A 15,205-nucleotide genomic window follows, 5' to 3' on the forward strand; every position below is an offset into this window, starting at 1 on the left:
TGCCCTGCACGTTGTTGTTGTTATTTTATTTATTTTATTGGGGGGGGGTTGTCATGTCATAGCCTTTGCAACAGAACACATATCCTGCATGTTCTGCTTTAGATAACTCTTTAATTTTTGGGCATTTCACCACAATAAATAAAATGAGACGTGACACGTGTTACTGTGATGAGCCAGCAGTCAACGGAAGAAATACGTTTATTTCACTTTGAAATTACAAATACAAAATAACAATGAATAATTAAATGTTCCTAATTGTTATGACTAAAACTTAATTTTGTGTTTATTGTGATGATACTAATAGTTATTGGTAAGGCCGATGAAAAAGAAAACATGTTTCCCTAAAATTTACATGTCGTCGCTGGGAGGAAAATATCTCGCAGTCATGTAATTCCAAAGGTCAAATGCAAACAGTGACATGCTATGTAACAAGTGGGCCCGGCCGGTTACATAAATCTCGCCGATATTGTATTATTGAAATTCATTTTAAATTAAGCCTAGTTTCGGACGGATTCAATACAAAATATTTATGCTCTAAATGCATGTATAATTTGCTAATTTTCATTCAAACTGATTGTTTTAATGGCCCACTATGGGTAACGTACTTCTTTCGTAACTTGCTTGGCTCAGTTTTATTTCTACAACATTACATGTGGTGTACATCGACCGCATACAGAAGCAGAATAGGATTTAATATAATACCTGTATTATATAATTTAGTTTCAATTTATTTAACAAATATAGGCTAATTCGTTATAATTTGTATGCTCAATGGCTGCCCTTCGTCATTTAAAATGCATAACATTATAGTTTTTATGCAGATATTATTGTCATCATTTTATTTAAGAAAATAATCTATATAATCTATTAAACACAAAACGTTTTACATAAAACGTTTAATTGTAACGTTATATAAAGGATATAAAATGTTTTAATAACATTCAGCAAATATTTTGAAAACATTTCTAAAATGTTGTTGTCGCGCTTTTTCATATAAAATGTTTCAACACATTTCATCATCTTTATATAACTACGATATCTAAATGTTAGTTAGAATATCCACCTGTAAAAAGCTCAATTTGATTTGTATAGTACCCTTGAAAAGTTTTTAAACTAAATATTATTAACATAATGACATTTTTTTTATAAATATTGTAACAAATATATTAGCTATTTTTACCTTCTGAAAAATATGCATAGTTAATGGCTTGCGCGTGCTGCTGCAAATATAATGTGCAATTAATTTTTAAGGCACGTGTGTATATATAATATAGTAATGACCATAATAAAATCGCCCTGAATAATTAATCTGGGTGGTGCTTAAAGGGGGACGGGGATGTGCGGCCCGCCGTTTGATCCCCCATTTTGCAACTCTCTCTCACCCAATGATCCCTTTTTTTTTGTTTTTACATTCATCAAGACTTTTGTCAAGAATGTATAGCAAATTTCTGATGATAATCTCTTAGGAAATGATGTCGTTTTTATCTCAAAAATTAAATATCAATATTTTTCTTAAAATTTGATACCTTTTTTACATTTGGTATCATTAATTTGCCAACCTTTTTATTTCGACCCAACATTTCCCAAATGGTGTAAAATTTCTCCTTAAAAGATTCGCAATTCCACGTTACTTCCAAAGTCGAGTGCCTCCTAGGTTTGCATCATGTTTGCCCCAGATAACTTTCTATCTTCCTACACTTCATTTTTCCAGCCTTTTCATGTTAAAAATATGAATAATACGAGTATTTCATAGGTACATTACACTACATATTTCATTGTTACAGCAGTTTTACAAATATTACAATGCCACAATTATAAGATCTGTCAGTACCAGGAACTGCAACAATTAAAAAAAATATACTTCTCTAATTTGTCTTTGTCATTGTTTCAATAACATTATTATACAAGATTATTTTTAAAAGCATTGATGGATTTTGTATCAGGGACTTAACAATGTAGTAAACATCAATACTTGTCTAATGAACATGAACTCTGCAAATCATGCTCTTGAATATAATTTGTATTGCATAATAGTTCACCGATTGCACGCAAAAAGCACTCTAGAACTCTATTGCATATCTGAATATAACATTGGTTGCATACAGTTATATATCAGTATATATCAGTATCGTTTAACTTGCATAAATGTATATTTATACATGTACCTAACAAAGCGTTTTTTCCTTGGCCGTTATACTCACGCTCGGCGTATCGCTCCTACCACTGCAAATATTATATGGACGGTTTATAGTAAAATTTACATTTTGCGGTTCCTGGTATGAGGAAAGTAATATTGACCGGCAAAATTACTTTTTTACACAATAATATTAAAACACGCATTACATATATTCTTAAAGTTAAAACATATATATTCTTAAAGTATTATTACATATATTCTTAAAGTACGTTTCTTTTTAGATTTGTATTGCTACCTCTAGTTATTAATTAACCTTTGACCATGCAGTTGTTTTCGATCATCAGATGCAAACGTTTTCTATTATCCCCATAGTATATATTCTCTGATATTATTGGGCTTACATGCAAAACAAAAGACCTTGTTTAGAACTGAAATGTTTATGAATCTCACGTTGTGGATTCCTTTTTAATTACTTTCCATCACTTATTATATTACTCTTTTCAGCTGTAAGACGTTTTTCCCGACAATTGCATGGTTTTGGTGAAACATTTAACTAAGATGTCTTTGATGGAAAGACTCTGCAAAACAATCATACTACATACTACATTAAGACTAGCAATTTGCCATGTTTGTTTCTATATTTAATTTATTCCAACTGAGGCCAAAATAAGGTGAAAGATGATAATTTTTCTGGAAATAAGGAAATGCCACAAAGAGATAAATCATCATTAAGGTGAAATAAGAGACATTTTCCGGAAATAATGAAATGCTCTTTACATGTTTTGAAAATACGTTTCAATATGAATTGTCCGATTTAATGCAAACAAAAGGTATACTGATTTGTGTACATTCACATACTAAATTGAGTTGGCTAAAACATCTTCAGCGCATTTCCTAATTTCCCGAAAATGTCTCTTATCCCACCCGAAATCAACATAATAATTTCATTGTTTGTGGCACAGCTCCCACGCGCGTTAACAAAATCACCCACTATAAAACTGGAGAAAAATGAACTTTATTACTATTTTTTAAAATTAAATTCTTGTCAGAATGGGAAAACAATATTAATGAATGCATGTTTGCTAAGCCCCAACTATTTTATTTCAACTATTAAAGTAAAAAAATGTCGCAATAAAAACACTACAAGTTGCAAAATGTATTCTAACTAGAGTGTGGAGACTTACTTCATGTTTACAAGATACAGACACTGCTGAATTTATACATACATTTATATCTATAATATAAATTATATAAATTATCCAGAATACCAGGGCTAGTTGTGAACATTTTGAAGCATATAAATACGAAAATCATTTTATTTTATTTTCAATATTATTTTGTATTTGAAGTGCTTGAATTTCACTAAAATAAACATATCTTGGTATTATAGTTTTTGTGTTTACAATGCAGGACAAGTATTAGAGCGTGTAACCACTGTCTTATATTTATACATGCTACAGGCTGAAACTATACTACCTTTTTCAAAACTATAAAAGTGTAGAGCAAAATGTAATTAATGAAAAAAAAAAAAAAAAAAAATTAAACTATTAAAGTGTAGAGCAAAATGTAATTAATGAAATAAAAAATAATGAGTTAATTATTAATTAATTAATTAATAATGAATGAATTAATGAATGAATGAATGAATGAATGAATGAATGAATGAATGAATGAATTAATTAATTAATTAATTAAGTAAGTAATTAAGTAATTAATTAATTAACTATATCTAATTAATTAAACTATAAAAGTGTAGAGCAAAATGTAATTAATGAAATAAAAAATAATGAGTTAATTATTAATTAATTAATTAATAATGAATGAATGAATGAATGAATGAATGAATGAATTAATTAATTAATTAATTAATTAATTAATTAATTAATAAATAAATAAATAAATAAATAAATAAATAAATAAATAAATTAATTAATTAATTAATTAACTATATCTTAATTATATTTCGCCCCTATGTTTTATACGGTAGTTGGGTACTGTATCTAGTAATGGTTTCACTTTAATTTCTTAATTAACTAATTAATTAGTGACTTGAATTATTAAATAATCATATTTCGTAAATATAATGATATGGGTACATGTAATTAAAAACCCATCTCTCCACTTTTGTGAAGTGAGCACCGTAATAACTTGCCCGTAACTAGCCCTGGTCTTCTCTACTTCTGAGATACTTTTTTTTTCTTTTTTGTCAAAACACATTGTATTCTACTAATGTATTTTCCCTCCTGATGTGGAAGTGACGTCAGTGCGCATTTCACTGGGCGCAGGCTCAAATCGCTAGCGTTCGTTCAAGGCGCTGGTGTGCAGACGCACGCGCTTAAAGACACCGCATGGATGCGCGAGTGAAAAAGCTGCCCAACGTGTTAACATCACTGCTATATACATCAGGGTGAAAAATGGTGTACAGACAATATTACTTAATTTACTGCGCATCATATACATTTTAAGCAGCATGGCAATAAGCAAAGCACTTTGTATTTGGCATTGAAAACTAAAGTGAAAGAAGTGACTGAGGCAACAGAACAAAATTTGTTCGATCTTTGGATCGACCGTTGCAATACCGTTGCTGCAATACTATAGTTGTTAATGAACTACCAATTAATCAGAATTAATTGGTTCATATCATTACATGTACAGTTTTATAATATGTTATCACAATAGTTTATTAATCGATGGTCGATCGATAGATTGAACTTAATTTAGTTTTTTGTGTAAGCACAAACATTTAGTTCTAAGAAAAAGTAAACCATAATAAAAGACTCGGATCAGAACTTTTTCTTTGTGTTTGAGCATTAAACGCCAGTCTATGTATATGCCTATAATATATACACCCTTTTATGGAAGACCCCCTCTACTCGCCAGAGGTACATTGTGGGTTGATGTTGTGTATGAACATTGTGGGTTGTTTGGGCAAGTTTTAAGGCACATTGTGGGTAGCCACTTTCCTGTCAGTTGGTAACCACATTGTGAGGTGCATGTATGACATAATGGGGTTACTTGTATGAACTGGATATGCATTGTGGGTTGATTTTCTTGTCAATGATCACACACATTACGGGGTGAGTGTATGACATAATGAGGTTATTTGTATGTACCAGAACATTGTGGGTTGGTTTTCTTCTCACCGAGCACTTACATTAGCTTACATTGCGGGGTGAGTGTGTGACATAATGGGGTTATATGTATGTACCAGAAGAACATTGTGGGTTGGTTTTCTTCTCACCGAGCACTTACATTGCGGGGTGAGTGTATGACATAATGGGGTTATTTGTATGTACCAGAAGAACATTGTGGGTTGGTTTTCTTCTCACCAAGCACTTGCATTGCGGGGTGAGTGTATGACATAATGGGGTTATTTGTATGTACCAGAAGAACATTGTGGGTTGGTTTTCTTCTCACCGAGCACTTGCATTGTGGGGTGCGTGTGTGACATAATGGGGTTATTTGTATGTACCAGAAGAACATTGTGGGTTGGTTTTCTTCTCACCAAGCACTTGCATTGTGGGGTGAGTGTATGACATAATGGGGTTATTTGTATGTACCAGAAGAACATTGTGGGTTGGTTTTCTTATCAATGAGCACTTATTTTGCGGGGTGCGTGTGTGACACAACAGGGTTATTTGGGAGAATCACCATTTGTGAGAATTAGAACATTGCAGGTTGATACCTTCCCTGGTATTTGTTATCACTGACCATGAACATTGCTGGGTGTGAATGACATAATGGGGCTTCTATGTATCAATTAAACAATTTTACTTTTACTGATTTTTTGAAAATGTTAGTACATAAAAGCACAAAGTAAGCCATTTCGGGCCACATTTTGCCCTAATTTGGGTAAAAAGACGTAAAAAAGTGCATTTTTTGGGGGGGAGGCAGCTGCTGGTGGGGGAATCCGCCCGCCCACCCACCCACTGGCTACGGGCCTGCGTTGAATGTCTAATATAAAACACAACACACTCACTCATTTCAAACAGCACTCAAAAAACCATTGTTTATTTTCATCACATGATTATAACATTCTAAATCCAAATTATAACATTCTATACCTTATAACAGGGGTTCTCAACTATTTTTGATCGCGGGCCACCTAGAGAGCGGCAACCACTTGAAATACAGCTTCTCAAGGGCCAAATACCCCCTTTTCCTTTTGTTTTTCTTTGTTTTGTGAGGTTGACCAAGGGCCACTTGGCAGTGCTTGGCGGGCCTGATGTGGCCCGCGGGCCGCCTGTTGAGAACCCCTGCCTTATTAACAATGACAAAGACAATATAAGAAACTATGATCAACTGCAATTACAAATGTGTCCCAAAAAGTGATTCTAATCATTACAGTATAGGTAACACCTGTAACAATTTCTTTAAACATTCACAGGCAACATGAATTACATGGTTTGGCAAAAAAACCTTTACAATTTGCTTTGAAAAATTTGATTTCTCAGAAGTGGGAACAAATTTATTGAAATTATTTGAAGACATTTATAAACCACAATATGATCTAGATGTCAGTTGGTGAAAACGGCATTGGAAAGGATGTGCAAAATGGCGACCATTTAAACAAAGAGGTCAAAAACAACATATGTAGTGCGACCCAGCGGGATCAGTCGGAAGTCGGCAATATTGATTTTGAGACATAGTCAGATAAAGGAATTAATTTGTTCTGTTTTCTACTGTTTTGAGAATATTTCAATCGCTCACAACTTGGGAACCACTGATCCGATTCAGGTGGGGTTTTCAGCAAAATGTTGCTCCGACAAATGGGTAATATAACTAAACAGAAAACTGAAAATGTCAAATGTTCCGACTTCCAAATGATCCCGCTGGATCGCACCACATGTATATTATTATGTCTATATATATCATGTATGACTTGACTGTAACAAAATACCCATGAACTTGACAGAAACAAATGATTGATGACAATTTGACATATTGTCTTTGGGCGGGAAAAACCTCCCATATGCCTTCTGCCCCTGAACATGTATAAAGGAAAATCTCCAACATGAACACTAGGCATTTTGTCTCTAAACATGTTCAGAGGCCAAAAACATGTCAGATGTTTTCCCTTCCATTTCCAGATATGGCCCCTGAACATGTATAAAGTAAAATCTTTTATGTCAACACTTGCCACTTTTTTCTGTTAACATGTTCAGGGGCTTAAAGCAGATAGGAGGGTTTTCCTGCCAAAAGACAATATCCATTTTACATTACAATAACACTGGCTTCAATTGGAGGGAATTTCATATTGAAAGGGACTTGCATGCTTTCTTGACATTAATTTTGGGATGCAATTTACTACTTCTGGCTGTTTCGTGTACAAGTGGTTTTTGACTACTTTCGTATTTCAATGCCGTTTTCACCAATTACCATTGAGATAATTCAGGTTGATAAACATCTTAAAATTATTTCAATTTCACCAAACAACAAAACTTTTTTTACAATTTTTTTTCACCCTGTACACTTTTGCTTTTTTAAAAGCAAATTTTTTTTAAATTATTTAAAAAAACTTTATTGTTGGCTTGATCAGAAGTTGCTATCTTTGTATTAAGGCTGGTGTCAACCCTAATTTTGTGAAAAATACATAGTGCTGTAAAACATGAACTTTTAAAGTTAAAACACTATGACATGGTTAGGTTGTCCATACTCTTTTGAGCCAAAAAGACACATTTTTTGGTCAAAGCAGAAAAATCATTACTTTTGGTGAAATTTGATGCCATGATTTGAGTCGTTGACTCACATGCATTCGGAAAATGTATGATTTATGTTTAGAAGTTCAATATTTACAGCATTGTGTATTTTTCACAAAATTAGGGTTGACAACAGCCTTAAGCAAGCAAGCATCTTAATTAGGGTTGACACCAGCCTTAAGAAAGCATCTTAACCTTGAGCAATATAGAGTTACCAACTTGCCACCTCGCCCAGTCTGTCAGTTTAAATGTTTAATCTGAACTTTCATAATAAAAGGTGGGTGAGATTAAGGAATTTTATAGTACCAGCTTTTATACGAATGCATGTATAAGTTCTTGATGTTCAAAATCATGAAGTCAAGATTGTGAGGTGATGCAGGTGTTATAATACACGTTGCTGCTTGTGAGATGTCAATGTCATGAAAAAAAAGCAGGCAAAATGGGCGAGAGTGCTAGTAAGGCACATGCAAAAAAAAGGCATTTATTTCTTATTTTGTGGTAGTAAACTCGTATTGCTTATTATCCATATTTTCAGCAAATATTACAAAAATGATGTGGTAGTTTATGTGAGAGTCAATTACTTGACTCCTAATAACTACCAGATCTTTTTGTAGTATTTTCATAAATGTGAAGTAGAAATATCATAAGTAGACAATAAAACTTGAAAAAAAAAAGGTTTCACATTTGATTGCAATTATGAGAAAATCATATAGAAATGTGATGCGATCACGCGGAATGAGTGGGATGTTAGGAATATTGATTTCTAGAGATATACCCAATTACAGGCATGAGAATGACCTTTCATGAAAAAGCCTAAACTTTTATGAAAAAGCCTGAAAAAAGTGCGCGAAATCAAGCAAAAACACCCAAAAACGGGCTGAAAATAAATAAAGTTGCAGAAATTTTGGGACCCAAAAAAGCCTGAATTCAGGCAATTGCCTGAAAATTCTCATGCCTGCAATTATTGTGCAGAATTACTTTTGTCACTTATTGTTTTCAGGTATACAAAGTTGACTGTATCTTTGGAACCAAGTCTGACTTTGATAGGGTTTTCAGCAAAATACAGCTCAATTATTGCTTTACCCAAAAGACTATAAGACTCAAATTTGATGGTGCCCGACATAAGATTAATTTCGAGTGACCGCATCACAAATGTTAAATCATAACCATTAACCACTTCAACCTTTTTTCATGCCACCTCACAATTATGCTGCGTAATCATGTTTATTATCAAATTATCAATTGTTTCAATAGAAAAAGCAGTGTTTATTGTTATTCTTATAAAACCAACTTTTAACAAAATTTCACAAAATTGAGCTGAATTTTTTTATCATTTCCAGAATGAGTATGATTCCAGAAAAGCTAAAGTGTTCAAAACATGAAATTGAATGAACACAAGTTTGAGCAGACATGTTACATATTATGCTCATTGTGTTAAGGAGGAGTTGATCCTTCGTAGGGTTTTTCATGCACATAACGGTACTCCAGGCTGTATTCTGCAGAATTGAGAAGGGCTGGAAAAACCAAAGTAACCATGATTATAGCCAAGGTTCCTGCCATCATTCCTATGTAGTTTGATTTTGTTTAGCTTGTATGGATTTTTATAGAGAGTGTCAAATGTTCAAAAAACGAAGGTTTTGAATATTTGACACCATATACCTAAATCAATCATTAAAAGCTATATATACACAAAATCGAACTACAAGAAAGATGGTGAAAACCTCTGCAATATTCATGGCAACTTTCATTTTTCTAGCCTTTCCCAATTCTTCAGAATACTGTCTAGAGTAGCGCTAGGCGCAAAAGAGTCGACCCCCTTAACAGGGGTTTACCCTGAAGTGAAACAAGAAAACAAAATATTTAGCCATGTCAGCATTGTGAACATTAATATAGAATATTCCAACTATGAATAAAAGAGACCTTAGTTTTCACTCTAGAAGCAAATTTGCGTAAAGACTGGCAACCAACCAATGATGTTGTCATTTTGAGAAAATTGCAAGTGTCGAAATGTAAGTATCCCGCATATAATATTAATATGGATGCTCCAAGGATTCCAGAAATGTATTTCTTTTCTCAGTATGACTGACAGTCCTCAGGATACGGGAAAGTGTGAAGTTCAGATCGGTCTTGTACAGGGTTAAGAAAATAATGTTGCCCAAATGTTCGCATAATTATTATTGTTACAGCTCAACTGATCATACTTTTCCTACATTCGACCTTGGATGATTTTTGAGTTGACACAGGCATGAAACTAACTATAGATACTTGACAAGACCATTAGTAGCCCAGTTCTGAACCTTTTCATTGATCATTCATAACAATAGGTATCTGATGGATCAGTGAAGATAAGGGATTATAATATATCCGTAACCTTGATATTATAGTACATCTCGAGGAAAAAGTGCAATGGACATGTTTTCATTTTATGTTTCAAATATCCCGCGCATGAAAATTGAGTATTTAACCCAAAATGGAAAATGGAACAATCTATTGGAAATCTGTTTTAACAACTTTTTTTGACATCTTTTTCTGCACTGTATTATACCTAAATTAAGAAATTTGATAAATATTCAAAGAAAATATAGGTCATCCAAAAAATGTTGATTTTTACACATTTTGGGGCAAAAAAAGGAAAAATAAGCAAAAATATCAAAATCTGTTTTAACAACTTTATTCATCAAGTCATAACAAACGGCCTACATGCTTAATTTCTAATAAAATATTGAAATTGTGAAAAATATAGGTACTTCATGATTTTCATGTTTTTTCTTGCAAATATGCTAATAATATGCAAATTATGAAATTGCAAAATAAAGTTTCTACATAGCATACATCTTTCAAGTGTGATGTTCAAAATGACAGACATCAAAAAGAGATTCGATGAAATGTAAAGGTGTAGTAACAATTTTGGCATGGACTGTCTGGTTAGGCAAAGTACGGTAAGTTGAGCTGTAGTCTGATCAGTGAGTTTAAGAAAAATAATAGTTTGGACCACCTCTGATGCCCAGTTGTTGAGATATACAAAATGAAGCGCACCAAACTGAAAATGCTATATTGTACTCAATGTTGACATGTTGCACCATAATAGATATACCACGAAGCAGACATCTAAGGTGGCCCAAACTATTCTTTTTCTTACCCAATGACCGTATGAACAATTGTAGAGCTGTTTTCCAGAACTCACTCAGTCCAAGAGCTGTCACATGTTAGATTTGGGTCAGCCTTTGCAGGTGCTGATGAGAGCTCTTGCTATGAAATGAGCAGAAAGTTACTTGGGAAAGGAGGTAGTAAATTTTTGAAGCTCCAGAAAACTAAATACTAAGTAAAACTCAATAAGATAATGATTTTTCAACACTAAGTGCAAAAGCAGCTTAGGCGATTTAAGTATGAAAGTATAAGTAAAAAAAACCAAGATTTAAAATGTGGAGATATCTCCATAATACCGTTTTGTGACTTTCCACCCATTCTAGCAGGTCTCAAATATTGCATGGTAGGGGTGATGCAAATTTCATGTCCGTTGAGTGATGACAACCAATTCAATGCACACTAACAATAAGATAGATAATCATCCGGGGGGTTCTGTCCTCATTGAAAGGGGGGTATCAGGCGTGACCAAGGACTTGCCAAAAGCAACCTAAACAAGTATTTACGTGATACCAAAAATACACCCTAAGTAAGTATGATTATCGGAAATTTGCTACCCTAAGTATTATTTTTTTGTAAACCTCTAAGCAAGTAATAACCATTTTTTTAATACCCTAAGCAAGTAATAACATTTTGCTTTCTTGCATGAGGCTCTTGATCAGGCACAATGTTTAAAATCTTGTAAAAATATGATCGCAACAATTATTGCTAAAATCATCCATAGAAAATCATGCTACTCTGTTATATTTACGTTTTAGTCAAAAAATATAGTTATGTTTAAATGCACAAATAAAAGCCTCTCACGTAAATAGTCCCTTTGACAAGTAATTTAGGGCAACATGATACTGAATACAAGAATGAAAATTTGTCAAAGAAATTATAAAGTGTCAACTTTAAGGCTCACAACTCGAAAACCTCGCAATTTCTCTGATGTCATCAATCATAATGAACCGCATATAGGCTATGTTTAAAGAAAAATATTAACAGTGATGAAGGCAGCTAATGCATCATCCAAAAGTCCGGAGTAACACGATGTCGGAAACCAAACTTGTAGGCCTATCATCATGCACCGCATAATGTTTAAAGAAAAATATTACCGGGTTAATGCAGTGCATCATCCGAAAGTCATGAGTAACACGATATGTCGCAAACCAGACTTGTAGGCCCATCATCAGGCACCACATAATGTTTAAAGACAAATATTAACAGATGAAGGCAGTGCATCATCCCGGTGCATCATCCGAACGTCGGGAGTAAGTCGATGTCGCATGTCGGAAACCACACAGACTTATCATGCACGCATCACATAAACATTAAAGAAAACTATCAACATGAAGCACGTGCATCATCCGAAGGCGGAGAAACAAATTGTAGGAAACTTGTAAACGACCTCGGCCTAATTATATAGGGCTAAACGGGACAAATACGGCTAAAACGGGACAGTTAGTTGGCAGGTATAACAACGGGGACTTAAACTTGCTCTAGTGTTGAATGAACCCTAAGTACGTAAGCTGAATTTTTAAGAGCGTAACTCATCAGTTTAAAAAAGATACCCTTTTTCTTGATTTTTGCTGATTTTGAGACCCTATTCACGTTACGCACGTAACGTGCCTGATCTTCAAAAACACCCTTTTTACGTGAATTCTTGGTCACGCCTGATATCCCCCTTTCAATGAGGACAGACCCCCCCAGGATAATCATGGTGTACACATCTATCATATGGCAGTTACTAGACTGAGTGAGGTTTTGGAAAACGGCTCAATTTGTGACCATTTTCAAGACAATCTGAGCAACATTATTTTCTTACCCCTGTACAAGCAAGCCAAATGTTAAACAAGTTAGTTATTATATGTATGAGCCTTTATGTACAAAAAAGCAAAATTTCCCTCCAAACAGCAAAACTTCCCTGGAAGCAGCTTCCTTAATGTTTCCATAGTTTTCCCACCATGGATTTAAGATGGCAGTATCTCCTATAGAGTCATTGTTTTTAATTAAAAAGACAAGACTGTTGGATTATTTAAATTTAATTGCTGCAATTGGAAATGGAACAAATTTTTATCACTAAAAGTGTTAAACAACTTGCAAGCTTACCAAAATCTAGCTAGCATGTGGCATCTCTATCTTGGACTGAGTTGAGTTTTGGAAAACAGTCAGGCAATTACAGTTCTACAAAATAGCCTCTCCGAATGCTTCAAGCACATCCATTATTAATTCTGCCAATTCCTCAGCATCTACGATGCCACTGATGAACAACACAAATAGGTGCAGAAACTGTTGAGCTGTTGTTTGCGGGAATTCTTCGGAAAGTGGCATCTTTCTGTGCAAGAACCACAAATTTTCTTGGGAATTCCCATAGCAAAAAACAACTTCGTATTTTTGGATTCCCAACTTTTCTATGGGGGTGTACCAAAATTTCTGGAATAGCCCAATAATATCTCATGGAAAGAAGTTATTTGAAAATTGCAATAGTTTGATTTTCTGTAAGTTGCAGACATATAGTCAACACTGAAACATGTCTTGGGAGTTGACATTGAAACCAATATTGTATATTTCAGAAGATGCATAATACTTGACTCTGACATACGGCTCAAAACTGACAAATGAGGTGAATGTCAGCTAGTTATTTTATATCTGATACATGTACTTTAAAACCAATTTAAATAATAAAAACATACTTTGTAAATGACTCTTGAGTGTCTGTGATACAAAGTCTCTGTTTTTCGTTGATGTTATTATTATACACACTTAACTCAAGTGTGAACTTGTTCAAAACAGGGATCATGGAAAAATAATTAATGTGGTTCTTATGCCAACTGGCACAACTAAGGATATTACACCTTACTTATTGGTGCTAAAAAAACTTATTTGTTCAATTTCACAAACTTCTCATACAGTTCTATTGGCACTTCTCATGATTACACATAATATATATATAGAGTGTTCCATGTGTATTTTCACATGAAAGCGTTTTGCACTTTCATTTAACGTTATCGGTTCTTTGCAAATGTGCATGTCTCTTCAGCTTGATATTGTTAATATTTTCAACACATTGTTGCAATTTACTTCCTTAAATTGCCAAACCAAATTAAACGATGAACCATTGCTGATAACAAGAATCTTCCGTGGCATTTGTTTAGTAATAAAATACTTAAGGTGCCTGACATGAAATTTTGGAATATAAATTTTTTTTATAGTATGGTTAGTGTCCATCAAAATAATCTATATGTGAAAAAATTAAACATTTATATTTTGTTTGAAGGAAGAAGAGAATAAATGTTGATGTTATTTGTTTTATTTAGTATGGTTACTATGCTTTCCTATTTATCACCATGGTTGGAAAATTTTTGACAGATTATGATGTCTATTATGACAGGCACCTTTAATACCATCAAATAAAAAAATCATATTAGGCCAAATACATTTAATTGTTTGTCTCAAAGCCCCTCTACTTTTGAAAAACTAATGCGAAATGCGATTTTTGTTTTAAATTTTTTTTTTCAAAAGATTTTTTTTCAAAAATGAATTCATATGTGAAAGAACCCTGAAGTGCAATTCGACATTATGAAGTGTTCTCCGCACAAATAAAATGACAAAATACACAAATATTGAGTCATGTCTGTTTTATTGTACAATGTACAAGTGTTTTCTGAGAATTGCAACTTCTTTTGAGCTTTATTTTTCATGATTTTTTCAACAACAAAAAAAAAGGGGAAAAAAATCATTTTTGGACTCTCTGAGAAACTAATGCGCACAATATAAAACTAATGCGCGTGGGGGCTTTGAGACAAACAATTAAATATATTTGGCCTTACACAGATCACCTTCAAAACCTTAAAGGCATATTCAGTGATTCTCCAAATCGAGCGCCCTAAATTTATTTTAATTATTTTAATTTAACTAGAATTACTTCCTTCGCTCATGTAGTTTTCATGCACTGGTTAATTTTGTGCTGTTGTGTACATGCACCGCTGATGAGTGTACATGTACAGCGTAATCTGCATCAGAAAACATACATATCCTGAAAATTTGAGCATCTTAGGTGCTGTGGTTGTCACGGAATCTTCAATTTTGTTCGTTTTGAATTAAATCTGACAGCGTTCAGATTTAATTTAAAACAGAACAAAATCAAAGATTGTGTGACAACCACAGCACCTAAGATGCTCAAATTTTCAAGATATGTTTGTTTTTGATGCAGATTACGATGACATCAAAAGCTGGCTCTCCT

Source organism: Amphiura filiformis, chromosome 2, assembly GCF_039555335.1.
Source record: "Amphiura filiformis chromosome 2, Afil_fr2py, whole genome shotgun sequence".
Taxonomy (NCBI): domain Eukaryota; kingdom Metazoa; phylum Echinodermata; class Ophiuroidea; order Amphilepidida; family Amphiuridae; genus Amphiura; species Amphiura filiformis.